General features: G+C 36.2%; 1 protein-coding gene and 2 long non-coding RNA genes across 6 annotated transcripts in view; all 3 read right to left on the bottom strand.

Moving 5' to 3' along the window:
• The window catches only part of LOC123878207 (rho guanine nucleotide exchange factor 11), a 207,419-nt gene that overhangs the window by 62,971 nt on the left and 125,711 nt on the right, over window positions 1-18,737 (bottom strand). The gene's annotated exons all lie outside the window — the stretch shown is intronic.
• Window positions 11,360-18,737, bottom strand: part of LOC123878209 — a 34,155-nt gene continuing 26,777 nt past the window's right edge. The window contains exon 2 of the long non-coding RNA XR_006798793.1: window positions 11,360-11,502. This is a non-coding gene — a long non-coding RNA (uncharacterized LOC123878209). The remainder of the gene's footprint in view (window positions 11,503-18,737) is intronic.
• Window positions 13,024-18,336, bottom strand: LOC123878210. The gene is made up of 3 exons (XR_006798794.1): window positions 18,325-18,336; window positions 16,091-16,092; window positions 13,024-13,097 (listed from the first exon to the last, which is right to left on the bottom strand). It is a non-coding gene; the product is annotated as an uncharacterized LOC123878210 (long non-coding RNA).

The raw sequence follows: 18,737 nt of genomic DNA, 5'->3' as shown, positions 1-18,737 counted from the left end.
TCTTTTCACGTAGTCCCCACTGACTGCAATTTTTTCCGATTATAGCAATGTGACAGTGTCAGTTCGCTATAATGGTGGATATTCATAATAGCAAACAGTATATCTGGCTTTCTCTCACTGTACTGGAAAAATTTACTGTTGCAGCAAGAATACCATCAATTCAGCCAATCACATCAATTGCGATTTTAGCAAAGACCAACCAACCAAAACCAGCATTGTATGTTTTTTGTAGTATGTGCAAGGCATACAGCATTTATGCTGGGTTGGGACCTTTTCGGGTTGTGCCACACGAGACACAGTTTATTCCGGTGCTTTTTCTGCTTGGGGTGTTTTGACTTTAATGCTTCAGTATTAGAGGCGCCAGGATAACCCATAGGGATAACTGGTAAATGTGTGGCATAGCTTTCAAAAGTTTTTTTCTTTTTTCAAATGATAGAGGTCAGTTCGATATCCCAGTGGATACCCAGCTTTACGGTCACATCACACTAGCGAACACCATATTGGTGTCTTATCAGTCATATATGGAATCAGACGGGACTGCTTTCTTTGATGGAAAGTGTGCAATGTGCGTACCGACGCCATGCTATTTTTAGACTTACCTTTAAAATGTCTGCTTTAACAGTTCAGTAGTATCAAGGCGGAATAAATGCTGAAGGTAGTATGATAGGAACTGAAGGTTCTTTGTTTTTCAACATGGGGTTATTCAAGGGGCTGATCAACCGAAAGGCCGGCAACGCATTAGCGCGGACGGTTTACTTTGGGACTTTATACCAGACCGCGTGGATCGATCTCGTTTTTTGCCAACAATGTCAAGTCTCGAGGTGAATCATGCGCCGGTGGGCTGTGACGTCATCCCCCAGCGGTCACTCAACCCGACCCCGACTTGTAGCCCGGGGCTTTGGGAATCCACCGATACCGAACATTTTTGCAGTGATGGCCTTGTGGTTAAGAGAATTTAAATGCAATTATCATCATCATGTTCAACTCATCACCTCCTCCTCTAGATCTCCTTTAGAATAAGAAGGGTTGTATCCATAGTCTGCCACGCTGGCCATGTGAGGATTTGCAGACTTCAGACACTTTTAAGAACATTATGGAGAACTCTTCAGGCATGCAGGTTTCCTCGCGTTGTTTTCCATCACCGTTAAATAAAGTGATATTTTATTACTTAAAACGCACACAACTTCGATAAGTTAGAAGTGCGTGCCCCGACCTCCGATAATGAGGCGGATGTCTTAACCACTAAGCTATCACAGCTTACGGAACCCTAAACCTGTGCATTTCCGGCAAGCGGGGTTTGTAAGTCGTAGTGTGGGACGCCCTCCAGCACGATGGACCGACGATATAAAGCAGCTGACGGAAAGTGGCTGGATGAGGAAGGCTGAGGACCGGGTGTGGTGGCGATCTATAGGGAAGGCCTATGTCCAGCAGTGGACGTCCACAGGCTGATGATGATGATGATGATGATGATGGGGTTTGTGAGAGTGGGAACATATGTGGAACGTATACACACACCCTTTTACTCATACATACCTCGGTACATACCTCTTTCAACCTTCGGTACGACTCAAGAGTTTTACCTACGTACCTAGTACTGCGGTAATGGCCTAGTGGTTAGTTTAGATATCGGCCTCCCATTCGGGGGTCCAAGGTTTAATCCCAGACCTGGTACCGTTAAAAATATAGCGCGTCAAAAGCACCCCAATCAGGCCATATCAGCAATAAATCCGCAAGCATATTGCGCGTTCCCATTGAACCGCCACCCGTTACCTTAAACGGCCGATTTATTATCACTTAATATGTACAAACAAACATCTTTACGAGTTGACTGGGTTCAGTGAACTTGCATTGTCGTGATTATATTGTGAGTTTTCTTAATGCAATTGACTTGAATACCTACTGGCTGTTGTCAGAGAGCTATGCCTAACAAGATAAATTTGAAAACTAAAACCCGACTGCGATCGTCTTAATAAACGCTCAAATATTATAGTAAAATAGTTTTTCTGTCTCTTGGTTTAATTTTATGTTGTAGTACATTTATACTTTATTTATACTCTTTCATTTGACACCCCACTCGATACAATAGAAAAAAAAAAAATTTGGAGACCCCACTTTTTTTCATGTAACATCCGTTAGGTTATTTTTTTTCGTATAAAATATAGCCTATGTCATCCGGATCTTTACGACGAATCGATTGAGATCTCATTCATCAAAATCGGCCCAGTAGTTTAGGCGCAACGATGGAACACACATAATCTGGCTACAAACATACTCACATACATACATACATAGACTGCTAAAATCATAACCCTTCCTTTTGGCTCTGCCGCAGTCGGGTAAAAGGAGGAGTTTTCTCAATCTAGTTCACAATGTATACCCTGTTCATCGAAACGAGCTAATAGCCAACCAAATTCAGCGAGCGGGAATCGAATGGAAACAATAGCGCACGGCTGGGTTGAGTCAACGCGCAAGGATACGGCTATTAATACGCGCTTCCCGTCGAGGTGCGCGCGCGCATACCAATGTGACCGGTAAGCCGGTGACCGAGTCAAGCGTTTACACCTTCCCTTCCGGCTTAGGTAAATGGATCACTTCTTTTATGGGATGGCTCTGCCAAGTACCAGCTTAAAGCATTAGATTCGGTGGTTCGCACGGCTAACACTCATTGGTGACGAACCACTGGTGAATTCTTAATTTCAAAGTTTGGAATATCTGCCAGTCTATCGGTATTAGAATATATTTCGGAGATTGTGCACAAGAGCTCTTTGAGCTGGTTCCTCCTTCACCTTTCTACCATCGTACTGCAAGGCATATAGGTCTGTATCTGTACGTGTCGTTGAAATTCCCCAGATAGGTACGAAGCGATTTGCTTCCGCGTTTCTAATCCGAACCGCTAGGATATGGAACGCCCTTCCGGCATCATTTTTCCCCTCCACTTTAAATATGGGTACCTTCAAGTCAAGAGTGAATAGGCAACTTCTAGGCAAGCGCGCTCCATCTTAGGCTGCATCATCACTTGCTAGCAGGTCTGATTGCAGCCAAACGCTATTAAAAAAAAAACTTCTATTTCTTGGACTTTGAAGGGGCTTGTGGTCTAGTTATTCATTGAACTTCAGACAAAATGTCAGAAACCACTCAATAAATATTTAGGTAGGTATAACTCGACCAGAACAACGGTGTCCGACTGTAAGTCAGCTAATATCATTTGCTATTCATATCCAGGGAACTGAGTAAGTGACCTAATAATGCTGGCCAATGTCCAGTTATCAAGCGTTCCTACATACACACTGATAAGGAATGAATGAACTTCACAATAATAACATTATGAAGAAGAGATACTGCTCATTCACATAACAAAACAAAACAAGATCATTTAGAATATTAATTATGTTTTTTTTTTAATTTTGAAGCGACTTCGTGCGAAAATAAAGTCATAAATTCATTGCAAAACTAAAAGAAAAGTTAATTATGTTGTCTATGATACTAATGCGATACGATATTTTAATGAATATTCAAATAGAGAATTAAGTATAATTATTCTGATTTTCTTAGTACAAAAACTAGAAATACTTATTGATCGTTTTAGTAGGAGTTACGATGAATGGATTATAAACTAGCTGATGCCCGCGATTTCGTTCCGGTGGATATAGGTTTCTAATAATCCCGTGGAAGTTCATTGATTTTCTGCGATAAAAGTAGCCTATGTGTCAATCCAGGGTATAATCTATCTCCTTTCCAAATTTCAGCCAAATCCGTACAGTAATTTCTGCGTGAAGGAGTAACAAACATCCATACATACAAACTTTCGCGTTAATAATATTAGTAACCTTTATTGAGGTCTGGATCCGCGCCTCCACAGAACAAGAAAAGAAGTAATAAAAACATAATTTCGTGCATTTATCGTCATTTTATCGATGTCTAGAGACGGCTCTTATTTATTGTCCGTAGCCCATGTGGTTTTCACGGCCGAAGAATTCAGAACGTTTAATTGCTGTATCGTTTTAAACATCGGTGCGGCTTTGCAGTACCAGGGTCGTGTGTGACGAACGACGACGGACAGATTATTATGTTATAGTTATGCCTAGGGCTGCCAGCTCTGTCTTCAAACATACTTATGTTTTTTTTTTTTTAATTTACAGACTAGCGCTTGGCTGCAATCAGACCTGCTTAGCAAGTGATGATGCAGCCTAAGATGGAGCGCGCTTGCCTAGAAGTTGCCGATTAACTCTTGACTTGAAGGTACCTTGAAGGTAAGGCAATGTTAAGTGTAAATAAAGGTACTTTTCATTTTCATTTTCATTTTCACCTACCCATATTAAAAGTACAAGGGAAAACAGATGCCGGAAGGGCAAGAGTGATTGATGATCTAGGATATCTTTCAAAATATTTTGAAATTCTGATACGTGATTAGGTACGTTGATTAGGTACGGTGATTCTTAACATTCGCTAGATCTTAAGAATCAACGTACCTAATCTTCAAACACAGTTGAAAACTATTTGAATAATATATTAAAAATTGGCAAGTGACAACCCTGGAGAAATCAATAAAATGCAAACGTTGCACGCTTGTACTTTTAGCATTAAATCGTAAACGTTATCTTTTAAACACTGTTATTTTTACGAGTTCGTAACATTTCCGTAATTTTTCACGCAAATCATGATATTTCCTCACTCAAAATTATTATTCATTTACAACTTATATGGATAAATAAGTGATCTACATAGGAATTTATTAACAGTAAATTAACAAGTAATTTTTTTTATCTGCATACTTGAGAGTTCTCCATAATGTTCTCGGCGATGTAATTACTAGCTGATACCCGCGACTTCGTTCGCGTGGATGTAGGTTTTTTAAAATTCCCGTGGGAACTCTTTGATTTTCCGGGATAAAAAGTAGCCTATGTGCTAATCCAGGGTATAATCTATCTACATTCTAAATTTCAGCCCAATCCGTCCAGTAGTTTTTGCGTGAAGGAGTAACAAACATACACACACACACACACATACAAACTTTCTCCTTTATAATATTAAGCGTGATGAGGTCTGCAAATCTGCACTTGGTCTATGTCTATAACTGACCTATCTATGGCCTAAAAAACCCGTGTCATTCTGAGAGGAGACATGTCGCAGAGTTGTAGTTCAGTGGTGAGTTGAGATGAATATGATGAGGTTTGTTAGCAAAGGAAATAACAAACTTTTATTTCGCAAATTTTTGAAACTACATATAAAAATCCGTGCCTATATTATATTACGACGCGGCATTGACTTCGAGTGACCTATTTACGGATCGTTCGTTGACCTGTAGTGTCAGTCAGATGTTTTATTTGCAATATATTGTGAACTTTTAAGAACACAGGATATTTTAATTATTTTTCGTAGTTTTTTTTATGGTATCTTATCAGCAATCATCAGTACTATCACCTGTCTTCGTGTTTGCTAGCGTTCTGGTTACACCCTGTAACGTGCTGGTAATTCCAGTAACTTGGGTTCATTGCTTCGTGACCACGTTCATAATGGATAGCTTGCCAAATATCAATAACGAAATAATTAATATACGCCCAGTGACGCGTATGTGACAGGCAACGGTATTTGATCGAGTTTTTGCTACTGATATGATCTTAACACCTATTTAGATTGTAGATATTGGGTTACCGATTGTATAGGAGAAAGTATTCACACACGATATTCTTATTTAACATTACCTTGGCTATATCTTTGACATCGTTTAACTACTACTTGAAAATCCAACGCAGAAGGAACTTCCTTCTGCGTTGAATTTCTCATTGCTGAAGGGCGTGACACCTTTTCAATAACCAAATAATGCCTTTTTGTACCTACAATTTTAAGTTGTCTCTTTTTGTATTTTATCGAAATGTGAATATAAATAACTGTCTACCAATAGCATACTGATCAGTATTTACTAAACCAAAGACAATTACTAAGATGTCAGGAGTCAGATATAGAAAACAGTTGAATATAACTATATAGAGAACTATCATAAAATAGTCATCTTTAACATGCTTCCAATAAATACCTGTAAAAAAACATACAATAAAGAATTGAACAAGAAACTTACCTCTGGATCCACTAAACAGCCAGGAATTCTGCTTGAAGGCATCTGAATGTTTCTTCTTAACTAACGGACTTGGTTCCGCTATGCTTGCTTGTCTACTCCTACTAACTAAAGGAGTTTTGACACTCTTCTTTTTCCCCTTCTTTAGCGTCCCACTATGTGATTTCCGTAATGTATTGACTTTTAAACTCTGACTCTTTCCTCTAACTTTACTCTTACTTCTAGAAGTCTGTCTGCTTAATCTTCTTCTATGCTCTCCTATAACTTTGGGAGCAGGCATGTCTTCATCCGAATCAGTTTCGACCGGAGGTTTAGGGAAGGTCGCAGACGCAAATCTCTTTTCCTCTTCCAAGAAGAATTTCGTATGGTTTAATATTTCACTGGTGTTTATTAATCCATCTACTACTTCGACCACCGCTTCAACGGCTTTCATTGAAGTTGGAGTTTTCTTCCTTCTCAAAAAATTTAAAGCACTAACTGAGGAACCTTTGCTACTTTTCCGTTTTGGATTATCAGTTGAACTGTTTTTTCTACTTCCACTAACTTTATCGTCCTTTTTACTATTCTTTCTCAACTGATCTAGTTTCATAGTTGAACCGTGAATAGAATCTCTATCTTCTTCACTCCATAGGCTTTCTCTTGACTTTTTCTTTTCACAGTTCTTTTCTTTGTGATCAAATAGTTCGTCGCCTAAACATTTCACTATTTCTAGTGGATAGGATAATGACATAGTCTTTCTATGACCTTTCTTTGCTCTCGTTAGGTCTCCTTCTTCGTCAGTGATAGCGAGTTTAAGAGATTCCTTGCTCATGGTGGGTGTTTTGATGAGTCTTGGTAGCGCGTCATCGCTAGCAGAAATGGCGTCGCTTTGACAGTCAGCCGATTCGTAGAGTGATTCGTCGCTTTCATCTCGCCGCTCTAGAGGATTATTTTACATTATAATAGCGTATCAAATGTTAAGGTTTTGTTGCGATATAATTTTGTATTGCAAAATATAAAGTATGATATAAGCACATATCGTTGGCAATTTTTAGAAAGTTTTATTGAGTATATAAACTATTCAATGGAGTTGTGTCAATTTGTTGATATTTATAGATCCTAGTTGATCAGCTCGTACAAAAAAACAGCCCATGTTCAAATAATCTAGCATATAAAGAATTTTAACAGTAACAATTTACTGTAACTACATAATCTGTAGAACAGATGATTAAAGAGAAGCCTTGTAGATAAGTGTGGCATTTAACAGCATGTAACAAGAAGTGGTACAATGGACGCCCGGATAATAACGATCTGAATGATTAATCGACATTCACAGGTTGTTATTGATGACGAATGTGCGAAGACAAGAAGCAAGAATTTAACAATGTACTTAATAGTTTCATATGTCTCAAGTGTAATTAATAAAATATTTGAGCGAGTGCGAAGAATAATAAGCAAATAGTTGTCAATTAAGTAATTCCTAATCATAGGAATCCAATGCCATTAGTAAAACTGAAACATAAGTGTGAATTATCACGATGATTTGACAAAGAGGTCAGGGAGTGGGCGGTAATGTAAGAAATAGCAAAAGCAGTTGTTTGAACTAAGACTCAAGTTATACCTTAGAATACATTGTATAGGTATACCTAACTTAGAACAGAACTATTTTATTATTCTCAGCCCTGCCAATATCGATTAAGAATTTCCTGATCGATAATTAATTGTTTATCTAACGCATACATATTGATCGGCTTTATTATCATTAATGAGTACTTATTCTAAGTACTAAAATATTTTCAACAATCAAGGTGAAAAGAAACTAAATTCTGGCACATCACAGAGAGTGATGTTAGAATCAGTATAATTTCCATACAATAAAGATTAACTGTAAAATGTAAGACAGATGTGAAAAATAGTTAAGAGGAACTTTTTAGATTTAACAATAGTAAACGGATTGGTAATGGGAAAATTCATGTGCTGTTTATGTAAATAACGTTCGTCATCAAAAAATACATTTAATAAATCGTTTTAACAATGACTCTATTTTTTTTATTTTTATGTTGTTAATTTATAAAAAAAGAAATTTAGCCTTTTCTGTAATAAGGTGACCTAATTTTACATAAAATCTGTCTTTCCAAAATTTAAAAATATTAAGTTTCAACTACCATTATCCCTATTATTTTCTTAATCAGTAAGAATAACAATAAGATAAAGTTGAAAACTAAAACCCGACTGCGATCTTCTTAATAAACGCTGTTACTCAGAATTTTCTCCTCTTTCATTTGACATCCCACTCAATACAATAGCAAAAAAAAATTTGGAGACCTCTACTTTTTTTTGATGTAACATCCCTAAGGTCAATTTTTTCCGTATAAAATGTGACCTTTAGGTACATCGAATCAATTGATATCCCATTCATCAAAATCGGCCCAGTAGTTTAGGCGCTATGATGGAACACACAGAATCTGGATAGATACATACATAGACTGCTAAAATCATAACCCTTCCTTTTGGCTTTGCCGCAGTCGGGTAAAAATAGATCTTACATTTTTGCCTTACTATAAATTAATCTTATACCTTTCATATAAAATCATTTTCTAGATTTCGTACATTCTAAGATAAACTCAATATAATAGCAAAAACATTGTATCAATGTCCTTATTATAAGAAAGGAATAACTATTTTATGACACAAAAAACAAGGAACCTCAATTTCAAGACAGCGGCATCCATTAATCTAATGAAACAGTCGTAAAAATGTTCCTTACAACACGTAAATAACATTTTATATCGGCTCTGGTTTTCAGGACACCGGCCACTAAGGACCTCACCCTAAGGGATGGTCAACAAAATTGGGTTAATGTCCTCTTTTTGCATTATTATTAGAACACGCGATATTAATATCACAAATGTTTCTCTTGAAACTTGCTTCTATTAATTTACTGTAATTCTTTAACTTGGTTTTCATTGATTGATTTGATCTCTAATTTAATTTAGTTAATAAAAAGATGTCAGAATTTTGTTTCTTCTATGTACCTACTTTATATATCTTTACTATTTAAAAGCGGAATACCACTCAACTGTATAATCACGAAATCTAAGACAATGACCTAAAACAACACGACACACGAAACACGAAGCTTAAAAACTTGGAATTTGACCGGTAGATTCCTTATCGAATGATTAGGATAGGATCTAAATAGACAGAATTCTACGATTTATCCTAGTAAGAAAGAATTTGACGAAAGATTACCCCTACTATTGGGTGAAAAATATTTGAGCTAAAGTTACGGGAATCTATAGAAGATTACAAAACTTTTATAACGTCGGATTAGTATAAGTAGGATTATTAGACTGCCGTAATACTCCTATGCAAACAATATACTGATAACACAATTTCTCAACCATTTTAATGCGTAATCTTATCGGTTATATCGGGATTACGTTTAACATAAACACTTGATAAGAGATAAAAATATATTTGAATGACAAGCGTCCAAATATAGACCAAAGCTAAAACAAAGGCTAACCAGTTGGGAGAAATTTTGATGAAGACTGTCTTTGTTAGTAGATAATGATGTTTATTATATTGTTATCAATAACTCTCTAAACTTAACTAGATTGATAGCTTTAAAAGTATTGGTATCCTTATTCGCATGGAACATTGTGAAAAGATTAACATAACATTTAAAGTTTAGACCGTCAACGTATAGCCAAATTACTTTACAATGTTGATGAGTAGTACAAAACCAGAAGGTATAAAATAATATTTACTAGGTAAGGAGTTGTTGCTCTTCTAATAAATAATAATTAAGTATGGGTATAGTATCAAAACGAAAATGATTCCTAAGGATAAAATGATAAAAGAAAAAAAACAGTGAAACAAAGTTTCATTTATAATAAAGTATCAAAATTATATTATATAAAAGTAAAAATGAACTATGCATTACAATTAGGAATTTTTGGTCCTTGAAAAATGTACAAAACAACCAAACTCGCATCCCCAAATACAAGGAAATAAAGTAGAGGAAAATAAATTATCAACACAAGACGGCAATGCTAAAAATAGTAGCTATCTGGACACGGCCTCTCGTGGCCACATTGACCTGTTGACATTCGCGGAGATTCGCAATACCTATACAATAACTATCATGAACAATACTTCAGAGGAAATGTTTATTTTTATTGTTTCCATGTGATCCAAAGGTAGAAGATTTAAATTGACTTGAAAGGTCTCAGACTTCAAGTCAGGGACCAAAAAGGCAATGACTTTGTAAGTCACTTTGGAAAAAATAGTAGATTAGAAAAAAAAACAGAAATATGATCGGATTACTTAAGTAGCTATGGCCATAAAATGGAAACCTTTAAATTTCAATCCCATAATATTGAATTAATTTTTGGGACAGTTAACAATAATAACACGATGCTTACGGGAAATTAAAATTAATACCTATCCAATTGAAGGTTAAAATCGTTTTGCTGGTATCACTCATTTATGTTTTAGAAATACCAACGATATGTGCTTTTCATTAATTTTATCAACAAATTAAAATACAGATAAAATTAAATTAAAATAAACTGCAACTTTGAGAATTGACCGTTTTCTCAACGTAAATGAATACAACATACAACGCAGACCTCCAAAATAGAGTGGAGCCGAGGATAGGTGCAACATATTTTATGACTTCACAAACTAACCTTTATTTACTTTAGCACAGCATTACGTATTTATATATTCTGTGGTTGTGCATAATGAAAACAAAACAACTCCGTGGTTTGTTTTCATTATACCGATTTCAAAAATATGTCACAGTGAAATAAAGCTGAGTTTATGTTGTTATCAAAAAGATGCTGCTCCTCGGCTCCACTCGACTCTGCAGATATGCGTCAAACCTTAGCATTAATATTTTCGTACATACCAAGCGACACTTTCATATCAAGTATATCGGAATATCTCCGTTTCTCCTTATCGCTATCAGCCGATGTTTCTCTCTCGCTCGACTCTCGCGTCGGTTTGAGAATGACCGGCTTTTTTCTTCTCAACTTGTTGACCACTCCGTCAACTTTGTCAACCTTTTCTGGGACCTTTGGGTCCCGTTTGAACCACATCATGCCTACCATAGACACCTTTGTCTCGTTAACTCAACAGTTGAGTTGAGTTGCCAACTCGAACGTCACAACACTTTTCATCGACCATCAATTGATCAACGGTTTAGCACTTTTTTGCAGTTTTTTCAACGATTTGGTTTCACAAATGTTTTTATTTTGAAAATCCGCATCACAATACACTTACGTCACTATTTTTTTAAATATTGCGTCACTTTTACACTAGTGCGCTGCATTTATAACAGATTTGTTTTTTGGCATCCAAACACAGTTTTTCGAGCTCTAAATTGATATTTTTACAATGACACTCTTGGCAGATACGTTATTTGACGGTATTAATAATGTCTGTAGAACAAAAGTTACGTATGTATTCTACGAGGATAAGCGTAAACATAACTTCACCACAAAATTGGACTGACAAAGAACCGCGGCGTGTGGAAGTTGTTACAAGGAACCTATGTCCAACAGTGAATCTCTATCAATTGACAACGACGACGATGATACGAATATGGGTTACCCAAGTGCTCCCACATTTATGCATAATACACAATATGAACATCTATTTCGATGTTGCCCGAGACTTCATCCGCGTAGATGTAGGTTTTTTTAAAAAAAAACCCATGGGAACTCTTTGCTTTTTCCGAGATAAAAAGTTGCCATGCCAATTTTGGGAGGCAACTTGCAAGCTACCACTGTACCAAATTTTATATAAACGGATGGGCCTTTGAAGGATGTAAGCTAACTCTGTACCAAAATTCATCATAATCGTTAAAACTGTTAAATTCAAATTTAAAATATTTTTATTCAATTAGGCTTTTACAAGTACTTTTGAATCGTCAAAAGCATCTACCACTGGTTCGGAATGCCTTTCCTATTGAGAAGAACCAGCAAGAAACTCGGCGGTTGCACTCTTCAAAGATTTGGTATACAATATTATTGTAGCTAGTTAAAAACCTAGCAGACAGACAGACAGACACACAGACTCACTTTTGCATTTATAATATTAGTATGGATGGATATAACAGAATTGCCAGGATAAAGGTGGGACACCCTGAAGGTCCCAGGCTCCAGCTCAGTATTACTCAGTATATCTCCAATAAATACAAGGAGAATCTAAGGCTGAGATTTATAGAGCGCACTTTGACTTAGCTTAGACTTAAGACACTGTTAAAACGAGACAGCGTTATATCAGTGGCATTCACTCTCGTTTTAACTGAAACTTAAGTCTGAGCAAAGTCAAAGCAGCTCTATAGATTTCAGCATAAGAGAACAACGCTGATTAAAGATAGACAATGTATGCATGTGAGGACGCATAAAGACAAACAATCTATTTATAACCTCGATTTGTCGCTCTATGAGTACTCGATCTAAATATAGGTTTCAGTTTATATTTATATGAAGACTTATCTCATTCAACGTGTGTCATTGCCAGCTACATTGTGATTACTACTGGTTCGGCTGCAGATAATGTTACTTCGAGTCCCGGATTGGACCAAAAAGTTATTAGGTTTTCCATTTAGTTTATGTAAATGAAAAAGAAAATCGGTCTACTGTGAGTCAGACTTGCACACAAAGGTACCATTGTACAAAAAAACCAGACTTTAATAATTTTTTTATTTTTCATGGTGGCCATTCTGAAATTTTTATTATTTATGGTTATGGTTATAGCGGTTATAGAAATACACATTCTGTGAAATTTTTGTATCTATTACGATTCACGAGTGCGCGTGTTTTTGTCCAAAAAAAAACATCATTTCAAATTGCAATAAGTAGCCACGCAATGCACAAAATAGTTTTTTTCAATTTGATACATTAAATGACAATACGAAAGATTGATTTATTTTAAACAGGTGTTCAATTATGTGGAAGTCTTTCCTATGATGGTTAATTTGGAGCTTGAAATCTTACATTTTTTGGTTTTAGTGTAAGCGGGCCCTTAACTAGAATCTGTTGAGATTGGACGCCGTGGCTAAAATTCGGTCAGGAGGGTATTAAGTGTAAAACCTGCATCGATATATGATCATTTGGAGTTCCGTTAACAACACGAAAGTTTAATTTTTCGGAAATGTTCAAATTATACGAAGCTTCTAGCTGGTTATAAATTCGTATTAACCTCATTTCGTTCAGTGTTATTTTATAAAAATTTATGACGGTTAAATGAGATTTTATGGTAGTTCAATAAAACCAATATTAGAAAGATAAAAAAAAAATAGGTAATTAGGTACCAACTAATATCGTTGTAAATTAATGGTAATAAGCTAACAAAACAAGCCCAACTGTTTTGAAGAGTTCAGAAGATTCTGGGAGTCCACTTAATGCCAAGAAAACACTTCCGATTACGTAAAGGGGACTATGACCCTCAACAATCACACCTAATGGTAAGTGAAGATGCGGTCTAATGTGTGTGCGCCTGCTTGATGATGCCTTTTCCTTCTTGTTTTAAAATTATCAATATTTTAAGATTGCGGATAAAACGGAAGCCGGAAGGGCATTCCATATTCTAGCAGTGCGTATTTATAACGAGTAAGCGAATTGCTTGGTGCATTCTAATTCTACTGAACTACAAGTGTAAATTAAAAATTTATAACACCCCCGACAAGTGAAGGTTACAGTAATAACTAGAAAAGAGCTAATAACTTCCAAACGGCTGAACCGATTTTCTTGGATTATAGCTAAGAACACTCTCGATCAAGCCACCTTTCAAACAAAAAGAAACTCAATTAAAATCGGTTCATTAGTTTAGGAGCTACGATGCCACAGACCGATACACAGATACACACGTCATACTTATAACACCCCTCTTTTTGGGTCGGGGGTTAAACATTGTTCTAATTCGTCAATCTTCTAAAAAAAAAAAAAACGATTCTACTAATTGGTTGACACTACAAGATTTATCTAAAGTTTCGCTGTACAGGGTCGGGGTCAAGTTCAAAATAATGAAATCACAATCATTATATGCCAAGGTGAAGACAGTAGTTAGGTAGACAAATGAACGGGCACAGACTAATATTAAGACGGTGACATAGATGTGCGTAAAGATAATTTTAAATAATTTGATTTAAGCTCGCTCTTGACGTTAATCATCACTATCCACCATATTATAAATGCGAAAAGGTTTTGTTTGTTGGTTTGTCCTCCAATCACGCCGCAATGGGACGAGTGACGACGTGATTTTTGGCAAGGATATCATTAAAAGACCTGGAGAGTGACATCGGCATTTTTACCTCGGGAAATCAAAGAGTTTAATCAAAATAATCTTTATTGAAGCAAAGATATCCGCATTGATCGATTCATTCTTAAATAGGTCAGTGGCTCCAATTCTCTTTTTTGGAATTGGTTAAGTGCTGATTTTTCAAATACCAAATAACTTCTAACTGAACAACAAGTTTCGTCCGTTTTTGTATAAGAAATCTGTAAATACATCAAAATTATATTCCTTAGTTATATATTATTTGGAGGTACGAAAATTTGTCCTAAATATAATAAGCCGGGAACTATTGGTCAAGTAGGTATAGATAGAGTCTAAAGAATAATCAGAACATGCGCGGGCGCACGCGGAAATATGGCGAGGATGCGGCCTCCGCACTTCCGTCCAACGCAACGCGGTATGGGGAAAAATGATAGGTATCATTTTATAATGTTATGATAACTAGCTACCCGACCCGGCTTCGCATGTTTACAATGTAGATACTAATGTAAGGCAGCATTTTCGATGAAAGCTCTCAACAACACAATATTAAATTATACGTATAAACTATAAACCTTCCTCTTGAATCATTATATCTATCTACAGGGGGATGTTGTTTAGTTCCTGTCAGCAGAAGTCCAGAAAGATTGGGAAGTATAAATTACGACCAAAAATATAGTGACCGAAATAATCAATACATTCAAAGAGAATTTAAATTCATTTGAGTGCAGAGTGTTTTAAGACACGCGCTAGTATGCGCAGCCAAGTTCTGATAAGACAAATTCAAATATGAACAGCGGTTCGCAGAACTATTTCAATCTGTTTTCGGTCCACCATAACTCAGAAACGAGTAGACCTACATACACACTTACAATTTTGAATATCTATTGAGACCCCTTTGAACACATGGAATCGTAAATTTCAGGATTAAAAGCTTTTATAATTCTTGAGTTATTAAGGTCTAAAAAGTGCCATTTTTATCAATCACTCACTCGTCTCATGGGTCATCCAATAGGATTTAAAATCTACTCGTTTGAAAACTTAACTAAATAAAAGAGAACGAAAAACAACATTCACAAACGCTGTAAAATTCAAAAGAATTTAAACCGAGACTGAAGAGTGAAGAGGTACTCTTCGCAAGGGGGTAGACTTTATGAAAAGGGAAATTATAATCAAGTTTACCAGACTGCGAGGGGGTGAAAACTAGGGGGTAGATAAGGTGAAAAGGGGTGGATATAGCTGTGTCATTGTACGGGTAGTGCGGAAAGCTTTTATGAGAAATTGTATAAGTATAAACTAGATTTATGGTGATGACAAAAACATTTCATTTTACCATATCCACTACAAAGTAATGATTTTATTTATTGCTACTTATGAATTGTTTATCACACTAATATTATAAAGGCGAAAGTTTGTGTGTATGTGTGTGTGTTCGTTACTCTTTCACGCAAACACTACAGAACGGATTTGGCTTAAATTTGAAACGGAAATAGATTATACCCCCGTATTAACACATATGCTACTTTTTATCCTGGAAAAACAAAGAGTGTCCACGGGATTTTAAAAAAACCTTCGGCCACAACGGTCAACAGAGAACAGTTAGCTAGAATTAACACATAGGCTACTTTTTGTACCGGAAAATCAAAGAGTTCCCACGGGATTATCAAAAAACCTCCGGCCAAAAGAGAATAGTTACGAGTAGCTACGAGTAGATCGGAGTCCGGAGAGATCAGGCGCAGGACGGACGGCTTTGCGTGCTCGTACGTCATTATATCGACCTATTATTATAGATCAATGGTGATTATAGAATAATGACGACTAATCAACCGCGTGTACAGTGCAGTGGTAGAATCATAACCACCAGACAGGCAGTACGATAGAGTTTATTTTATAAACTGTTCAAACGTTTGGATAGTGTGACGTGTCTGTCATAGAATAGAGCAATGAACTTTTGACGAGTTGATAGATTCGAGAAATTCTAAAAATCTCCGATAGTGCTTGTTTTTTAACCCCCGACCCAAAAAGAGGGGTGTTATAAGTTTGACGTGTGTATCTGTGTATCTGTGTATCTGTCTGTGGCATCGTAGCGCCTAAACGAATGAACCGATTTTAATTAACTTTTTTTTGTTTGAAAGGTGGCTTGATCGAGAGTGTTCTTAGCTATAATCCAAAAAAATTGGTTCAGCCATTTAAGAGTTATCAGCTCTTTTCTAGTTTTCTTGTAGAAAAGAAGGTTAGAAAAGATAACCGTTAGGTTCATAATATTATGTCAATTGACAAATGTCAAGCTGTCAAGATGGACGTTGCCTTGATACATAATTATTTATTTAAGAATGATGTTTTGGAAAACTCAGATACTTTGTCGGGGGTGTTATAAATTTTTAATCTACACTTGTGTAATAATTGGATTTTGTTTTCAATAATTGGATTTGGTTTCTACCTTCGTCAGGACCGATGACCTGAAGAAGGTAGCGGGGAGCGGTTGGATGAGGAAGGCGGAGGACCATGTTTGATGGCGTGCTCTTGGAAAGGCCTATGTCCAGCAGTGGACGCGTACAGGCTAATGGAATAGAATGGAATGGATGTGGTTTTCGATAACACAAAAAATATGTCCAATCGACCTTCAAGTAACCGAACATTGTACATTATCAAAAACAGCAACATAGAAACATAATTATGACAGGAATATCACACTAATATTATAAAGGCGATAGTATGTGTGTGTGTATGTTTGTTACTCCTTCACGCAAAAACTACTAGGTGGATTTGGCTGAAATTTAGTATGGGGATAGATAATATTCTTGATTAGCGCATAGGCTACTTTTTATCCAGGAAAATCAAAGAAATCCCATGGGATTTCAACAAACCTAAATTCACGCGCACGAAGTCGCAGACATCAGATAGTAAAGAATAAAATTCAGTAAACAAATTAAAAGAGATTTCGCCACACTTCACATTTTACACTTGAGAATGTACTTATACTATAAAAGTCCCCACTTAGTGTAAATTATGAATAATAACGATTTTAATTAACTTTAAGTGCACTAAAGTAACACTTATATGGTGAGAAGACCCTTAAGCCGAGCGTGACAATTAAAGAAATCATTTTTTTCAGCATCATTTCATACCATTTACAGTACAATAGGAAATTTTATCGTTTTAAGTAATTCTTTGTTGTTTTTCTTTAATGAAGGCGGCAACTCGATACTTGATGATAACCATCGCAACCTTTTGACTTGACTCATTAATTTTGTTGAGTTTAATTAATGAATCCTTTGAAGATCAGTTTTCCTAGGGATTATCCATTCCATTAAAGGTATTTCTAGATTTAAATGAAAATACAAACAAAGTGGTTTATAATTATTATTACTGTGCCTACATTTCAATAAAATCATCATTAGTTAATTCATTCTCCAGAAACTCATTAGGTATTTCATTATTGACTTCATGTCTATAATCTCTGTTTATGTTACAAAAATGTCCAACCAACCAATGTACTTAAAAAAAATCTTTATCTTTCTGATTTTTTTTTTTTTTTTTTGGTTTTTTTTTGCATTATAATAATTTCAATTTCATTTGTGTTTGATATAGCCCTCTATTTATTGATAACTTTTATTTTCATAGCTGGAAAACGATATCAAGCGAGTCGCCGAAAACTACTGGCCACAAGATATAAGACCGTTTGTGAGAATGCCTAGCTAGAGGATCTAAGCCCAGTAGTGGATATCCATCACTGAGACGACGAATAAGCATCCTTAGAACGTAAGCCACTTAACAACAACTTTTTGTCCCAATCATAAGCTAAGTGTGAGAAAACATGAAGTCATAATTTCGAAATCACCAACATGACATCACTTGTATATGCCCGTGTTTACATTAATACGGTAATTTATGTTACAATGGCGACGGTGGCAGGTACTGAGAAATCGCACTTGCGCGCTTAAAGGAAAATCAAAAACCTCATAAAAAGTCATAAAGACTCGTAAAAAGCATCCTCGAACGATCGAGTATGATGAGCAGGCTTATTAAACAGCATTTGTTGTTGTTTTTAACCCCCGACCCAAAAAGAGGGGTGTTATAAGTTTGACGTGTGTATCTGTGTATCTGTGTATCTGTGTATCTGTCTGTGGCCTCGTAGCGCCTAAACGAATGGACCGATTTTAATTTAGTTTTTTTTGTTTGAAAGGTGGCTTGATCGAGAGTGTTCTTAGCTATAATCCAAAAAAATTGGTTCAGCCGTTTGGAAGTTATTATAACCAACCTTATCTAATTTAATTCTTGTCTGAACCCTACCCATTGCCAGCCCACTACTGAGCACGGGACTCTTCTCAGAGTGAAAAAGAAGGGTTTAAGCCATAGTCTGCCACACTGGCCCCACGCGGACTGGCAGACT

This window comes from Maniola jurtina, chromosome 25 (genome assembly GCF_905333055.1).
Source record: "Maniola jurtina chromosome 25, ilManJurt1.1, whole genome shotgun sequence".
In the NCBI taxonomy this organism is placed as follows: Eukaryota; Metazoa; Arthropoda; class Insecta; order Lepidoptera; family Nymphalidae; genus Maniola; species Maniola jurtina.
The sequence above is the reverse complement of the archived record's forward strand: the minus strand, read 5'-3'. Positions and strand labels throughout refer to the sequence as shown.